The following is a 17,681-nucleotide window of genomic DNA, read 5'->3' on the forward strand; positions in this document are numbered from 1 at the left end:
TACAGTTCACACACTAAGCCAGCGGGTGGTATTCAATTCTTCCTGCCTCTATTCACCGACAGCTATTATCCTTTATTTATATGGCGCCACAAGGGTTCCGCAGCGCCCAATTACAGAGTACATATGCACATAAAAAAAGGAAACAGTGACTTACAGTTGAAGACAATATAGGACAAGTACAGGGCAACTAAGCATAACTATACCAGTAAACGGAGACAAGTTCCAAGTGGCCAAAAACTGCGGGATCTGGGCAGTTGAGGATTATTAAAGTAAGAAAAGTATAAGCACATGAGGGAAGAGGGCCCTACTCGTGAGAGCTTACATTCTAAGGGGAAGGGTAGTCAGACAGGGGTGACACAGATGGGGTACATAGAGAGCATGGAACAGAGGGCTATACAATGGTTTCTGCCAACAGGTGTGATCATTTCAGCTCACAATCCCCAAGGGGGTGGCAAGCCGAAATGTGCTAAAAGCTACCAGAAAAGGCCTTTGCTACACCCATTAGTTTAGTTGGGTTTAGCCCCTTTATGCTGCTAAACTCGACTGCTATTGGTGCAACAAGGGATAAGATGGGGACCACTGAATAGTAGCCTGTGATATAGTCACTTTAGAAGAAATCTAATGAATATCATACAGTGAGTGGTGTGTCAACACCTTGACACTGGCTGAACTACACTGTCCAGCCCTACACCTAGCTCCCTCACAGTAGCCTCTGGCACAATGCCATACAGGAGAACTTGCCTGCCAAGTAACATCTGCACATGCAAACTGATGGCTGGAATAATAAGATTTTACTTAACGGTAAATCTATTTCTCGTAGTCCGTAGTGGATGCTGGGGACTCCGTAAGGACCATGGGGATAGACGGGCTCCGCAGGAGACATGGGCACTTTAAGAATTTAGATTCTGGTGTGCACTGGCTCCTCCCTCTATGCCCCTCCTCCAGACCTCAGTTAGAGAAACTGCCCAGAAGAGCTGACAGTACAAGGAAAGGATTTGGTAATCCAGGGCAAGATTCATACCAGCCACACCGTATAACAAGTGAAAACAACCAGTTAACAGTATGAACAGAGTAACAGGTCAACCCTGATGCAACAATAACATAACCCTTATTGAAGCAATAACTATATACAAGTATTGCAGAAGTATTCCGCACTTGGGACGGGCGCCCAGCATCCACTACGGACTACGAGAAATAGATTTACTGGTAAGTAAAATCTTATTTTCTCTAACGTCCTAGTGGATGCTGGGGACTCCGTAAGGACCATGGGGATTATACCAAAGCTCCCAAACGGGCGGGAGAGTGTGGATGACTGCAGCACCGAATGAGCAAACACAAGGTCCTCCTCAGCCAGGGTATCAAACTTGTAGAGCTTTGCAAAAGTATTTGAACCCGACCAAGTAGCCGCTCTGCAAAGCCGCCCAAGAAGAGCCCACCTTCCTAGTGGAATGGGCCTTAACTGATTTTGGCAGCGGCAATCCAGCCGCAGAATGAGCCTGCTGAATCATGTTACAGATCCAGCGAGCAATAGTTTGCTTTGAAGCAGGAGCACCAAGCTTGTTGGAAGCATACAGAATAAACAAAGACTCTGTTTTCCTGACCCTAGCCGTTCTGGCTACATAAACCTTCAAAGCCCTGACCACATCAAGTAACTCTGAATCCTCCAAGTCAGTAGTAGCCACAGGCACCACAATAGGTTGGTTTATATGAAAGGATGAAACCACTTTCGGCAGAAATTGTGGACGGGTCCGCAATTCTGCTCTATCCGCATGGAAAACCAGATAGGGGCTTTTCTGTGACTAAGCCGCCAACTCTGACACGCCTAGCCGAAGCCAAGGCTAATCGCATGACCACCTTCCACGTGAGATATTTCAACTCCACAGTTTTGAGTGGTTCAAACCAGTGGGATTTCAGGAAACTCACCACGTTAAGATCCCAAGGTGACACTGGAGGCACAAAAGGAGGCTGAATATGCAGCACTCCCTTTACAAACGTCTGAACTTCAGGTAGAGAAGCCAACTCATTTTCAAAGAAAATGGATAGGGCTGAAATCTGGACCTTAATGGAAGCCAATTTTAGGCCCAAATTCACTCCGGACTGTAGGAAGTGAAGTAAACGGCCCAGCTGGAATTCCTCCGTAGGAGCATTCCTGGCCTCACACCAAGCAACATATTTTCACCATATACGGTGATAATGTTGAGCAGTCACGTCCTTCCTAGCCTTTATCAGCGTAGGAATGACCTCATCCGGAATGCCTCTCTGCTAGGATCTGGCGTTCAACCACCATGCCGTCAAACGCAGCCACGGTAAGTCTTGGAACAGACAGGGCCCCTGTTGCAACAAGTCCTGTCTTAGAGGAAGGGGTCCTCCGAGCATTTCTTACAGATCTGGATACAAAGTCCTTCTTGGCCAATCTGGAACAATGAGTATTGTTCTCACTCCTCTCTTATTATCCTCAGCACATTGGGTATGAGAGGAAGAGGAAATACATAGACCGACTGGAACACCCACAGTGTCACCAGGGCGTCTACAGCTATCGCCTGAGGGTCTCGACCTGGCGCAATACCTCTGTAGCTTTTTGTTGAGGCGGAATGCCATCATGTCCACCTGTGGCAGTTCCCACCGACTTGTAATCTGTGTGAAGACTTCCTGATGAAGTCCCCACTCTCCTGGGTGGAGGTAGTGTCTGCTGAGGAAGTCTGCTTCCCAGTTGTCCACTCCCGGGATGAACACTGCTGACAGTGCGCTTACGTGATTCTCCGCCCAGCGAAGAATTCTGGTGGCTTCCACCATCGCCACTCTGCTCCTTGTGCCGCCTTGGCGGTTTACATGAGCCACTGCGGTGATGTTGTCCGACTGAAACAGAACCGGTTGGTCGCGAAGCAGGGTCTCTGCTTGAAATAGGGTGTTGTATATGGCCCTTAGTTCCAGGATGTTGATGTGAAGGCAAGTCTCTTGACTTAACCACAGACCTTGGAAATTTCTTCCCTGTGTGACTGCACCCCAACCTCGGAGGCTTGCGTCCATGGTCACCAGGACCCAGTCCTGAATGCTGAATCTGCGGCCCTCGAGAAGGTGAGCGCTCTGCAGCCACCACAGGAGTGACACCCTGGCCCTGGGGGATAGGGTGATTAACCGATGCATCTGAAGATGTGATCCAGACCACTTGTCCAGCAAGTCCCATTGAAAAGTCCTCGCATGGAACTTGCCGAAGGGAATGGCCTTGTATGATGCCACCATCTATCCCAGGACACGAGTGCAGTGATGCACTGACACCTGTTTTGGTGTTAATAGATCCCTGACCAGTGTCATGAGTTCCTGAGCTCTCTCCATCGGGAGATAAACCCTTTTCTGGTCTGCGTCTAGAATCATGCCCAGGAAAGGCAGACGAGTCGTAGGAACCAACTGCAACTTTGGAATATTTAGAATCCAGCTGTGTTTCCGTAACACTTCCAGAGAAAGTGCTACGCTGATCAGCAACTGCTCTTGATCTCGCTTTTATGAGGAGATCGTCCAAGCATGGGATAATTGTGACTCCTTGTTTCCGCAGGAGTACCATCATTTCCGCCATTACCTTGGTAAAATTCTCGGTGCCGTGGAGAGACCAAACAGCAACGGCTGAAATTGGTAATGACAATCCTGTACCACAAATCTGAGGTACGCCTGATGAGGTGGATAAATGGGGACATGAAGGTATGCATCCTTTGTCCAGAGACACCATAAAATGCCCCCCTTCCAGGCTTGCGATGACCGCTCTCCGATTCCATCTTGAACCTTTTCAGGTATAGGTTCAGGGATTTTAAATTCAATATGGGTCTGACCGAACCGTCCGGTTTCGGGACTACAAACATGGTCGAACAATAACCCCTTCCTTGTTGGAGGTGAACCTTGACCACCACCTGTTGGATACAATTTGTGAATTGCAGTTAACAATATTTCCCTCTCGTGGGGGGAAGCTGGCAGGGCTGATTTGAGGTAATCTGTGCGGGGGCATCTCCTCGAATTCCAGCTTGTATCCCTGAGACAATAAAAAATAGTGTATTAACAGTAGCGCTCTCCAGCCACCAAGTTTGAATTAAAACACCAGGAGTGAAAAAATCAAGGAAACCGATTCACCCTGAGGGAATGGAGGGATCCTTCACCCTCCCTTTGCTTAGGTCTGTGTAAACAGCAGCAAAACACTTCTCTCTCGACCAAATAGGGAAATTCTCCAAAGCCTCAGAGAAAATCCGTAACGGATGACAATGGGTTCACGTCTTAAAAAGCATCCTGAAACACTTTATATTTCACATATGCCAAAGATTAGACATTTATAGCTTTCCCATTTTGTTGAGCATAAATGGAATAATCAGCTTCCATGATCTGGGATTGTATAGACTGCATCTATACTGCAATTATTGCTTCATTACACCCAGCAGAAGCTCACACCTCAGACCACAAATCACTTCATTCAGCTGTAGTGGAACTTAGAAACATGTTCAAAAGATGTAACAATCCCAGATCATGGAAGCTGATTATTCCATTTATGCTCAACAAAATGGGAAAGCTATAAATGTCTAATCTTTGGCATATGTGAAATATAAAGTGTTTCAGGATGCTTTTTAAGAAGTGAACCCATTGTCATCCGTTACGGATTTTCTCTGAGGCTTTGGAGAATTTCCCTATTTGGTCTGTGATCGAGAGAGAAGTGTTTTGCTGCTGTTTACACAGACCTAAGCAAAGGGAGGGTGAAGGATCCCTCCATTCCCTCAGGGTGAATCAGTTTCCTTGATTTTTTCACTCCTGGTGTTTTAATTCAAACTTGGTGGCTGGAGAGCGCTACTGTTGTTAATACACTATTTTTTATTCTGTATCTGTTTCTTGTGTGTGGGGTGGATTCACACACGTGTGTATTGTGTAGCTGCACCTCAGTCTTGTGCACACGGAATCTGAAAACCTTTTGCTGCTTGTATCCCTGAGACACAATATCTATTGCCCAGGGATCCAACTGGGAGTGAACCCACTTGTGGCTGAAATTTCAAAGATGTGCCCCCACCGGGCCTAGCTCCGCTTGTGGAGCCCCAGCGTCATGCGGTGGATTTTGTAGAGGCCGGGGAGGACTTCTGTTCCTGGGAACTAGCTGTTGTGCAGCTTCTTTCCTCTGCCCCTGCCTCTGGCAAGAAAGGACGCACCTCGGACTTTGTTTTTCTGTGATCGAAAGGACTGCATTTGATAATACGGTGCTCTCTTAGGCTGTGAGGAAACATGGCAAAAAATTTGACTTTCCAGCAATAGCTGTGGAGACCAGGTCCGAGAGACCCTCCCCAAACAATTCCTCACCCTTGTAAGGTAAAACCTCCATATGCCTTTTTGAGTCGGCATCACCTGTCCATTGCAGAGTCCACAGGACCCTTCTGGCAGAAATCGACATAGCATTTATTCTAGAACCCAGTAGACTAATGTCTTTGAGCATCTCTCATATGTAGGACAGCGTCTTTAATATGCCCCAGGGTCAATAATATAGTATCCTTGTCTAAGGTAACAAGTTCCTCAGACAGGGTGTCCGTCCACGCTGCTACAGCACTACACACAGAGGCCGACACGATCGCCGGCCTCAGTAAGGTACCTGAATGTGTATAAATTGACTTCAGGCTACCCTCCTGTTTTCTATCCGCAGCATCTTTGAGGGTAGCCGTATCCTGTGACGGCAGGGCTACCTTCTAGGATAAGCGTGTTAAAGCTTTGTCCACCCTAGGGGAGGATTCCCAGCGTAACCTGTCCGTTGGCGGGAAAGGATACGCCACAAGAATCCTTTTGGAAATCTGCAGTTTTTTTAACTGGAGATTCCCAAGCCTTTTCACACAACTCATTTAGCTCGTGTAAGGGGGGAAAGGTTACCTGTGGCTTCTTTTCCCCATACATATGTACCCTCCTGTCAGGGACTGGGGTTTCCTCTGTGATGTGCAACACATCCTTAATTGCTATAATCATATAACGGATGGATTTAGCCAATTTTGGCTGTAATTTTGCATCATCGTAATCGACACTGGAGTCAGAATCCATGTCGGTATCAGTGTCAACAATTTGGGATAGTGGGCGCTTCTGAGACCCTGTTGGACTCAGACATAGGATCAGGCATGGGTTGGGACCCCGACTGTCCTGAGGCTTCAGCTTTTTCTAACCTTTTATGTAAGGAATTAACAATCATTTAAAACCTTCCACATATCCATCCAATCAGGTGTCGGCACAGTCGGCGGAGACACCATTCATTTGCTCCCGCTCTGCTTCCACATAGCCTTCCTCATCAGACATGTCGACACAAGCGTACCGACACCACACAGGGAATGCCCTTTTTGAAGACAGTTCCCCCACAAGGCCCTTTGGAGAGAGTATACCAGCACACCCCAGCGCTAAAACCCAGGAATAACACAGTAACTTAATGTTAACCCAGTAGCTGCTGTTTATATTGTTTTTGCGCCTAATTTATGTGCCACACCTCTTTTTACCCTCTTCTAACGTGAATCTGCAGGGGAGAGCCTGGGGAGCTTCCTCCCAGCGGAGCTGTGGAGAAAAAAAAAATGGCGCTGGTGAGTGCTGAGGAAGACCCGCCCCCTCGACGGCGGGCTTCTGTCCCGCTTAAATATGCATTTTCTTGGTGGGGCTCATACATACAGAGCATGTATGTATGTATGTATGTATGTATGTATGTATGTATGTATGTATGTATGTATGTATGTATGTATATTTACTTTTGTCAAAAAGGTTCCAAATGCTGCCCAGGGCGCCCCCCCCCCTTACAGTGACCAGAGTATGCGAGGTGTGTGGGAGCAATGGTGCACAGCTGCAGTGCTGTGCGTCACCTCAGTGAAGAACGGAGTCTTCTGCCGCCGATTTGAAGTCTTCTTGCTTCTCACTCACCCGGCTTCTGTCTTCCAGCTCTGCGAGGGGGATGGCGGCGTGGCTCTGGTATCGGACAGCGAGGGTGAGATCCTGCGTACAATCCTCTGGAGCTGATGGTGTCCAGTAGCCAAAGAAGCAGGACCTAGCTTCAGAGAGTATGGCTGCTTCTCTCCCCTCTGTCCCACAATGCAGGGAGTCTGTTGCCAGCAGAGCTCCCTGAAAATAAAAAAAAAAATAAGAATTTACTTACCGATAATTCTATTTCTCGTAGTCCGTAGTGGATGCTGGGAACTCCGTAAGGACCATGGGGAATAGCGGCTCCGCGGGAGTCTGGGCACATCTAAAGAAAGCTTTAGGATCACCTGGTGTGCACTGGCTCCTCCCCCTATGACCCTCCTCCAAGCCTCAGTTAGGATACTGTGCCCGGACGAGCGTACACAATAAGGAAGGATTTTGAATCCCGGGTAAGACTCATACCAGCCACACCAATCACACTGTACAACTTGTGATCTGAACCCAGTTAACAGCATGATAATAGAGGAGCCTCTAGAAAAGATGGCTCACTACAGCAATAACCCGAATTTTTTGGTAACAATAATTATGTACCAGTATTGCAGACAATCCGCACTTGGGATGGGCGCCCAGCATCCACTACGGACTACGAGAAATAGAATTATCGGTAAGTAAATTCTTATTTTCTCTGACGTCCTAGTGGATGCTGGGAACTCCGTAAGGACCATGGGGATTATACAAAAGCTCCCAAACGGGCGGGAGAGTGCGGATGACTGCTGCACCGAATGAGAGAACTCCAGGTCCTCCTCAGCCAGGGTATCAAATTTGTAGAATTTAGCAAACGTGTTTGCCCCTGACCAAGTAGCTGCTCGGCAAAGTTGTAAAGCCGAGACCCCTCGGGCAGCTGCCCAAGATGAGCCCACTTTCCTTGTGGAATGGGCTTTTACAGATTTTGGCTGTGGCAGGCCTGCCACAGAATGTGCAAGCTGAATTGTACTACAAATCCAACGAGCAATCGTCTGCTTAGAAGCAGGAGCACCCAGCTTGTTGGGTGCATACAGGATAAACAGCGAGTCAGATTTTCTGACTCCAGCCGTCCTGGAAACATATTTTCAGGGCCCTGACTACGTCCAGCAACTTGGAGTCCTCCAAGTCCCTAGTAGCCGCAGGCACCACAATAGGCTGGTTCATGTGAAACGCTGAAACCACCTTAGGGAGAAATTGAGGGCGAGTCTTTCTGACTAGCTGGTGTGCACTGGCTCCTCCCCCTATGACCCTCCTCCAAGCCTCAGTTAGGATACTGTGCCCGGACGAGCGTACATAATAAGGAAGGATCTTGAATCCCGGGTAAGACTCATACCAGCCACACCGTACAACTTGTGATCTGAACCCAGTTAACAGTATGATAAACGTAGGAGCCTCTGAAAAGATGGCTCACAACAATAAACAACCCGATTTTTGTAACAACTATATACAAGTATTGCAGACAATCCGCACTTGGGATGGGCGCCCAGCATCCACTACGGACTACGAGAAATAGAATTATCGGTAAGTAAATTCTTATTTTCTCTGACGTCCTAGTGGATGCTGGGAACTCCGTAAGGACCATGGGGATTATACCAAAGCTCCCAAAACGGGCGGGAGAGTGCGGATGACTCTGCAGCACCCAATGAGAGAACTCCCGGTCCTCCTCAGCCAGGGTATCAAATTTGTAGAATTTTACAAACGTATTTGCTCCTGACCAAGTAACTGCTCGGCAAAGTTGTAAAGCCAGGACCCCTTGGCAGCTGCCCAAGATGAGCCCACCTTCCTTGTGGAGTGGGCATTTAGATTTTTGGCTGTGGCAGGCCTGCCACAGAATGTGCAAGCTGAATTGTACTACAAATCCAACGAGCAATAGTCTGCTTAGAAGCAGGAGCACCCAGCTAGTTGGGTGCATACAGGATAAACAGCAAGTCAGATTTCCTGACTCCAGCCGTCCTGGAAACACATTTTCCGGGTCCTGACAACGTCTAGCAACTTTGAGTCCCCCAAGTCCCTAGTAGCCGCAGGCACCACAACAGGTTTGGTTCAGGTGAACGCTGAAACCACCTTAGGGAGAAACTGAGGACGAGTCCTCAATTCCGCCCTGTCCGAATGGAAACTCAGATAAGTGCTTTTACAGGATAAAGCCACCAATTCTGACACGCGCCTGGCCCAGGCCATAGCCAACAGCATGACCACTTTTTCTGTGAGATATTTTAACTCCACAGATTTAAGTGGGTCAAACCAATGTGACTTTTGGAACCCAAAAACCACCTTGAGATCCCAAAGTGCCACTGAAGGCACAAAAGGAGTCTGTATATGCAGTACCCCTTTAACAAACGTCTGAACTTCAGGGAATGAAGCTAGTTCTTTTTTTTTTTGGAAGAAAATCGACAGAGCCGAAATTTGAACCTTAATGGACCCCAATTTCAGGCCCATAGATACTCCTGTTTGCAGGAAATGTAGGAATCGACCCAGTTGAATTTCCTCCGTCGAGCCTTACTGGCCTCGCACCACGCAACATATTTTCGCCAAATGCAGCGATAATGTTTTTCGGTTACATCCTTCCCGCCTTGATCAGGATAGGGATGACTTCATCCGGAATGCCTTTTTTCTTCAGGATCCGGCGTTCAACCGCCATGCCGTCAACGCAGCCGCGGCAAGTCTTGGAACAGACAAGGTCCCCGCTGAAGCAGGTCCCTTCTTAGAGGTAGAGGCCACGGATCCTCCGTGAGCATCTCTTGAAGTTCCGGTTACCAAGTCCTTCTTGGCCAATCCGGAGCCACTAATATAGTGCTTACTCCTCTCCATCTTATCAATCTCAGTACCTTGGGTATGAGAGGCAGAGGAGGGAACCCATACACTGATTGGTACACCCACGGTGTTACCAGAGCATCTACAGCTATTGCCTGAGAGTCCCTTGACCTGGCGCAATACCTGTCGTTTTTCCCAACGGTTTATAATCATGTGGAAGACTTCTGGGTGAAGTCCCTACTCTCCCGGGTGGAGTGCGTGCTGAGGAAATCTGCTTCCCAGTTGTCCACTCCCGGAATGAAAACTGCTGACAGTGCTATCACATGGTTTTTCGCCCAGCGAAGAATCCTTGCAGCTTCTGCCATTGCCCTCCTGCTTCTTGTGGCACCCTGTCTGTTTACGTGGGTCACTGCCGTAATGTTGTCCGACTGAAAACACCGGCTGACCTTGAAGCAGAGGTCTTGCTAAGCTTAGAGCATTGTAAATGGCCCTTAGCTTCAGGATATTTATGTGAAGTGATGTCTCCAGGCTTGACCATAAGCCCTGGATATTCCTTCCCTGTGTGACTGCTCCCCAGCCTCGCAGGCTGGCATCCGTGGTCACCAGGATCCAGTCCTGAATGCCGAATCTGCGGCCCTCTAGAAGATGAGCACTCTGCAACCACCACAGGAGGGATACCCTTGTCCCTGGTGACAGGGTTATCCGCTGATGCATCTGAAGATGCGACCCGGACCATTTGTCCAGTAGGTTCCACTGGAAAGTCTTGCGTGGAATCTGCCGAATGGGATTGCTTCGTAGGAAGCCACCATTTTTACCCAGAACCCTTGTGCATTGATGCACTGAGACTTGGTTTGGTTTTAGGAGGTTCCTGACTAGCTCGGATAACTCCCTGGCTTTTTCCTCCGGGAGAAACACCTTCTTTCTGGACTGTGTCCAGGATCATCCTTAGGAACAGAAGACAAATCGTCGGAACCAGCTGCGAATCTGGAATATTGAGAATCCAATCGTGCTGCCGCAACACTACCTGAGATAGTGCTACACCGATCTCCAACTGTTCCCTGGATCTTACCCTTATCAGGGAATCGTCCAAGTAAAGGATAACTAAAAATTCCCTTCCTTTGAAGGAATATCATTTCGGTCATTACTTCAGTAAAGACCCGGGGTGCCGTGGACCCTCCCTACGGCAGCGTCTGAACTGATAGTGACAGTTCTGTACCATAACCTGAGATACCCTTGGTGAGAAGGGTAAATTTTGACATGAAGGTAAGCATCCTTGATGTCCCGAGACATCATGTAGTCCCCTTCTTCCAGGTTTGCAATCACTGCTCTGAGTGACTCAATTTTGAATTTGAACCTCTGTAAGTGTTCAAAGACTTTAGATTTTAAAATCGGTCTCACCGAGCCGTCTGGCTTCGGTACCACAATAGTGTGGAATAATACCCCGTTCCCTGTTGCAGGAGGGGTACCTTAATCATCACCTGCTGGGAATACAGCTTGTGAATGGCTTCCAAAACTGCCTCCCTGTCAGCGGGAGACGTCGGTAAAAACAGACTTTTTGGAAACGGCGAGGGGAATGCGTCTCGAATTCCAATTTTGTACCCCTGAGATAACACCTGAAGGATCCCGGGGTCTACTTGCGAGTGAGCCCACTGCGCACTGAAATTCACTGAGAACGGGCCCCCACCGTGCCTGAACTTGTAAAGCCCTAGCGTCATACTGAGGGCTTGGCAGAGGCGGAAAAGGGTTTCTGTTCCTGGGAACTGGCTGATCTCTGCAGCCATTTTCCTCTCCCTCTGTCACGAGCAGAAAAGAGGAACCCTTTTGTCCGCTTGCCAACCAGGACTGCGCCTGATAATACGGCGTCTTATTTTGAGAGGCGACCTAGGGTACATCCCCTTTTTTTAAGGCAATACTTCCAAATGCCGTTTGGAATCCCTGACCACTTTACTGGTAGAATACAACGCACTTATACTTGATGCCAGTCGGCAAATATTCCGCTGTGCATCATGCATATATAGAAATGCATCTTTTAATTGCTCTATAGGCAATAATATACTGTCCTTATCTAGGATATCAATTTCCAGTCAGGGAATCCGACCACGCCAACCCAGCACTGCACATCCAGGCTGAGGCGATTGCTGGTCGCAGTATAACACTAGTATGTGTGTAAATACATTTTAGGATACCCTCCTGCTTTTTATCAGCAGGATCCTTAAGGGCGGCCATCAAGAGAGGGTAGAGCCCTTGTTCTTACAAGCGTGTGAGCGCCTTATCCCCTGTAGGGGGTGTTTCCCAACGCACCCTAACCTCTGGCGGGAAAAGGTATACTGCCAATAACTTTTTAGAATTATCAATTGTTATCGGGGGGAAACCCACGCATCATCACACACCTCATTTTATTTTTCAGATTTAGGAAAACTACAGGAAGTTTTTCCTCACCAAACATAATACCCCTTTTTTTTGGTGGTATTCATATTATCAGAAAAGTGTAAACATTTTCCATTGCATCAATCATGCAATGAGTGGCCCTATTGGAAATCACGGTTGTCTCTTCACCGTCGACACAGGAGTCAGTATCCGTGTCGGCGTCTGTATCTGAGGTAACGGGCGCTTTAGAGCCCCTGTATGAGACGTCTGGACATGCACAAGCTGAGTAGCCGGCTGTCTGTCAACCACTGTCTTTTATACAAAGCTGACACTGTCACGCAATTTCAACAGTACATCCACTCAGGTGTCGACCCCCTAGGGGGTGATAACACTATTACAGACACTCTACTCCGTCTCCACATAATTTTTCTCCTCATACATGTCGACACAAACGTACCGACACAGCACACACACAGGGAATGCTCTGATAGAGGACAGGACCCCACTAGCCCTTTGGGGAGACAGAGGGAGAGTTTGCCAGCACACACCAGAGCGCGCGATATATATATATATATATATACACATACACACACATATATATACATACAGGTTGAGTCTCCCTTATCCAAAATGCTTGGGACCAGAGGTATTTTGGATATGGGATTTTTCCGTATTTTGGAATAATTGCATACCATAATGAGATATCAAGGTGATGGGACCTAAATCTAAGCACAGGATGCATTTATGTTACATATACACCTTATACACACAGCCTGAAGGTCATTTTAGCCAATATTTTTTATAACTTTGTGCATTAAACAAAGTGTCTACATTCACACAATTCATTTATGTTTCATATACACCTTATACACACAGCCTGAAGGTCATTTAATACAATATTTTTAATAACTTTGTGTATTAAACAAAGTTTGGGTACATTGAGCCATCAAAAAACAAAGGTTTCACTATCTCACTCTCCCTCAAAAAAGTCTGTATTTCGGAATATTCCGTATTTCGGAATATTTGGATATGGGATACTCAACCTGTATATATATATATATATATATATATATATATATATATATATATATATATATATATATATATATATATATATATATATATATATATATATATATATATATATATATATATATATATATATATATACACACATACATACATACATAGTATGCCGGCACTCACTTTACAATGTCCCAACTGCTCAGGTGCCACTCAGAGAAGTAGATATCCAACAGAAAAGAAGGCACTCAGAGACTGTTTCAAAGCGATAAAGAAAGACATCTTAAATACAGATGTCTTTCTTTATCGCTTTGAAACAGTCTGAGTGCCTTCTTTTCTGTTGGATATATATATATATATATATATATATATATATATAGGGATAACCTTATATAAAAGTGTTTTTCCCTTTATAGCTGCTGTATTGTTTATACTGCGCCTAATTTGTGCCCCCCTCTCTTTAACCCCTTTCTGTAGTGTAGTGACTGCAGGGGAGAGCCAGGGAGCTTCCCTCCAACTGAGCTGTGAGGGAAAATGGCGCCAGTGTGCTGAGGAGATAGGCTCCGCCCCTTTCTCGGCATCCTTACCATCCGTTTTTCTGTATGTTTTGGCAGGGGTTAAATGCATCCATATAGCCCAGGAGTTATATGTGATGCATTTATTTTAGCCATATAAGGTTTTTATCGATTTATTGCGTCTCAGGGCGCTGCCCCCCCAGCGCCCTGCACCCTCAGTGACCGGAGTGTGAAGTGTGCTGAGAGCAATGGCGCACAGCTGCGGTGCTGTGCGCTACCTTATCTGAAGACAGGATCGTCTTCTGCCGCCGATTTCACCGGACCTCTTCGCTCTTCTGGCTCTGTAAGGGGGCCGGCGGCGCGGCTCCGGGAACCCATCCAGGCTGAACCTGTGATCGTCCCTCTGGAGCTAATGTCCAGTAGCCTAAGAAACCCGATCCACTCTGCACGCAGGTGAGTCCGTTTCTTCTCCCCTTAGTCCCACGATGCAGTGAGCCTGTTGCCAGCAGGTCTCACTGAAAATAATAAACCTAAACCAAAACTTTCACAAAGAGCTCAGGAGAGCCCCTAGTGTGCACCCTTCTCGTCGGGCACAGAAATCTAACTGAGGCTTGGAGGAGGGTCATAGGGGGAGGAGCCAGTGCACACCAGGTGATCCTAAAGCTCTCTTTAGATGTGCTCAGACTCCTGCGGAGCCGCTATTCCCCATGGTCCTTACGGAGTTCCCAGCATCTACTAGGACGTCAGAGAAATAAGATTTTACTTACCGATAAATCTATTTCTCGTAGTCCGTAGTGGATGCTGGGACTCCGTAAGGACCATGGGGAATAGCGGCTCCGCAGGAGACAGGGCACAAGAATAAAAGCTTTAGGATCAGGTGGTGTGCACTGGCTCCTCCCCCTATGGCCCTCCTCCAAGCCTCAGTTAGGATACTGTGCCCGGACGAGCGTACATAATAAGGAAGGATATTGAATCCCGGGTAAGACTCATACCAGCCACACCAATCACACCGTACAACTCGTGATCTGAACCCAGTTAACAGTATGATAAAACGAAAAGGAGCCTCTGAAAAGATGGCTCACAACAATAATAACCCGAATTTTTGTAACAATAACTATATACAAGTATTGCAGACAATCCGCACTTGGGATGGGTGCCCAGCATCCACTACGGACTACGAGAAATAGATTTATCGGTAAGTAAAATCTTATTTTCTGACGTCCTAGTGGATGCTGGGACTCCGTAAGGACCATGGGGATTATACCAAAGCTCCCAAACGGGCGGGAGAGTGCGGATGACTCTGCAGCACCGAATGAGAGAACTTCAGGTCCTCCTCAGCCAGGGTATCAAATTTGTAGAATTTAGCAAACGTGTTTGCCCCTGACCAAGTAGCTGCTCGGCAAAGTTGTAAAGCCGAGACCCCTCGGGCAGCCGCCCAAGATGAGCCCACTTTCCTTGTGGAATGGGCTTACCGATTTTGGCTGTGGCAGGCCTGCCACAGAATGTGCAAGCTGAATTGTACTACAAATCCAACGAGCAATCGTCTGCTTAGAAGCAGGAGCACCCAGTTTGTTGGGTGCATACAGGATAAACAGCGAGTCAGATTTTCTGACTCCAGCCGTCCTGGAAACATATTTTCAGGGCCCTGACAACGTCAAGCAACTTAGAGTCCTCCAAGTCCCTAGTAGCCGCAGGTACCACAATAGGTTGGTTCATGTGAAATGCAGAAACCACCTTAGGTAGAAATTGAGGACGAGTCCTCAATTCTGCCCTGTCAGAATGAAAAATTAAGTAAGGGCTTTTATATGATAAAGCCGCCAATTCTGACACACGCCTGGCTGAAGCCAGGGCTAACAGCATCGTCACCTTCCATGTGAGATATTTTAAGTCCACCGTGGTAAGTGGTTCAAACCAATGTGACTTTAGGAAACTCAACACAACATTGAGATCCCAAGGTGCCACTGGAGGAACAAAAGGAGGCTGTATACGCAGTACCCCTTTTACAAATGTCTGAACTTCAGGCACTGAAGCCAGTTCTTTCTGGAAGAAAATAGACAGGGCCGAAATTTGAACCTTAATGGACCCTAATTTTAGGCCCATAGACAGTCCTGTTTGCAGGAAACGACCCAGTTGAAATTCCTCTGTAGGGGCCTTCTTGGCCTCACACCACGCAACATATTTTCGCCAAATGCGGTGATAATGTTTTGCGGTTACGTCCTTCCTGGCCTTGACCAGGGTAGAGATGACTTCATCTGGAATGCCTTTTTCCTTCAGGATCCGGCGTTCAACCGCCATGCCGTCAAACGCAGCCGCGGTAAGTCTTGGAACAGACAAGGCCCCTGCTGGAGCAGGTCCTTTCTTAGAGGTAGAGGCCACGGTTCGTCCGTGAGCATCTCTTGAAGTTCCGGGTACCAAGTCCTTCTTGGCCAATCCGGAACCACGAGTATAGTTCTTACTCCTCTCCTTATGATTCTCAGTACATTTGGTATGAGGCAGAGGAGGGAACACATACACTGACTGGTACACCCACGGCGTTACCAGAGCGTCCACCGCTATTGCCTGAGGGTCCCTTGACCTGGCGCAATATCCGTCTAGTTTTTTTAGACGGGATGCCATCATGTCCACCTTTGGCTTTTCCCAACGGTTTACAATCAGGTGGAAGACTTCTGGGTGAAGTCCCCACTCTCCCGGGTGAAGGTCGTGTCTGCTGAGGAAGTCTGCTTCCCAGTTGTCCACTCCCGGAATGAACACTGCTGACAGTGCTATCACATGATTTTCCGCCCAGCGAAGAATCCTTGCAGCTTCTGCCATTGCCCTCCTGCTTCTCGTGCCGCCCTGTCTGTTTACGTGGGCGACTGACGTGATGTTGTCCGATTGGATCAATACCGCCTGACCCTGAAGCAGGGGTTTCGCTTGACTTAGGGCATTGTAAATGGCCCTTAGTTCCAGAATGTTTATATGAAGAGATGTTTCCATGCTTGACCACAAGCCCTGGAAATTTCTTCCCTGTGTGACTGCTCCCCAGCCTCTCAAGCTTGCATCCGTGGTCACCAGGATCCAATCCTGAATGCCAAATCTGCGGCCCTCTAGTAGATGAGCACTCTGCAGCCACCACAGAAGAGACACCCTTGTCCTTGGCGACAGGGTTATCCGCTGATGCATCTGAAGGTGCGATCCGGACCATTTGTCCAGTAGATCCCACTGAAACGTTCTTGCATGGAATTGCTTCGTAAGAAGCCACCATTTTTCCCAGGACCCTCGTGCACTGATACCTGGCCTGGTTTTAGGAGGTTCCTGACTAGCTCGGATAACTCCCTGGCCTTCTCCTCCGGGAGAAACACCTTCTTCTGGACTGTGTCCAGAATCATTCCTAGGAACAGTAGACGTGTCGTTGGAATCAGCTGCGATTTTGGAATATTTAGGATCCACCCGTGCTGACGTAACACTACCTGAGATAGTGCTACTCCGACTTCTAACTGTTCCTTGGACCTTGCCCTTATCAGATCGTCCAAGTAAGGGATAATTAAGATGCCTTTTCTTCGAAGAAGAATCATCATTTCGGCCATTACCTTGGTAAAGACCCGAGGTGCCGTGGACAACCCAAACGGCAGCGTCTGAAACTGATAATGACAGTTTTGTACTACAAACCTGAGGTACCCTTGGTGAGAAGGGTAGATTGGGACGTGGAGATAAGCATCTTTGATGTCCAGAGACACCATATAGTCCCCTTCTTCCAGGTTCGCTATCACCGCTCTGAGTGACTCCATCTTGAATTTGAACCTTTTTATGTAAGTGTTCAAGGATTTCAGATTTAAAATTGGTCTCACCGAACCATCCGGCTTCGGTACCACAAACAGCGTGAAATAATACCCCTTTCCCTGTTGTAGGAGGGGTACCTTGATTATCACCTGCTGGGAATACAGCTTGTGAATGGCTTCCAAAACTGCCTCCCTGTCGGAGGGAGACTTTGGTAGAGCCGACTTCAGGAACCGGCGAGGGGGAAACGCCTCGAATTCCAGTTTGTACCCCTGCGATACTACCTGTAGAATCCAGGGATCCACTTGCGAGTGAGCCCACTGCGCGTTGAAATTCTTGAGACGGCCCCCA

The 17,681-nt window shown here is 47.6% G+C and overlaps 1 protein-coding gene across 1 annotated transcript in view; it reads right to left on the bottom strand.

Annotated features, from left to right (window-relative positions):
- RRM2 (ribonucleotide reductase regulatory subunit M2) overlaps positions 1 to 17,681 on the bottom strand; it is a 46,024-nt gene that overhangs the window by 16,202 nt on the left and 12,141 nt on the right. The window lies entirely within an intron of this gene.

Source organism: Pseudophryne corroboree, chromosome 4 (assembly GCF_028390025.1).
Source record: "Pseudophryne corroboree isolate aPseCor3 chromosome 4, aPseCor3.hap2, whole genome shotgun sequence".
NCBI lineage: Eukaryota > Metazoa > Chordata > Amphibia > Anura > Myobatrachidae > Pseudophryne > Pseudophryne corroboree.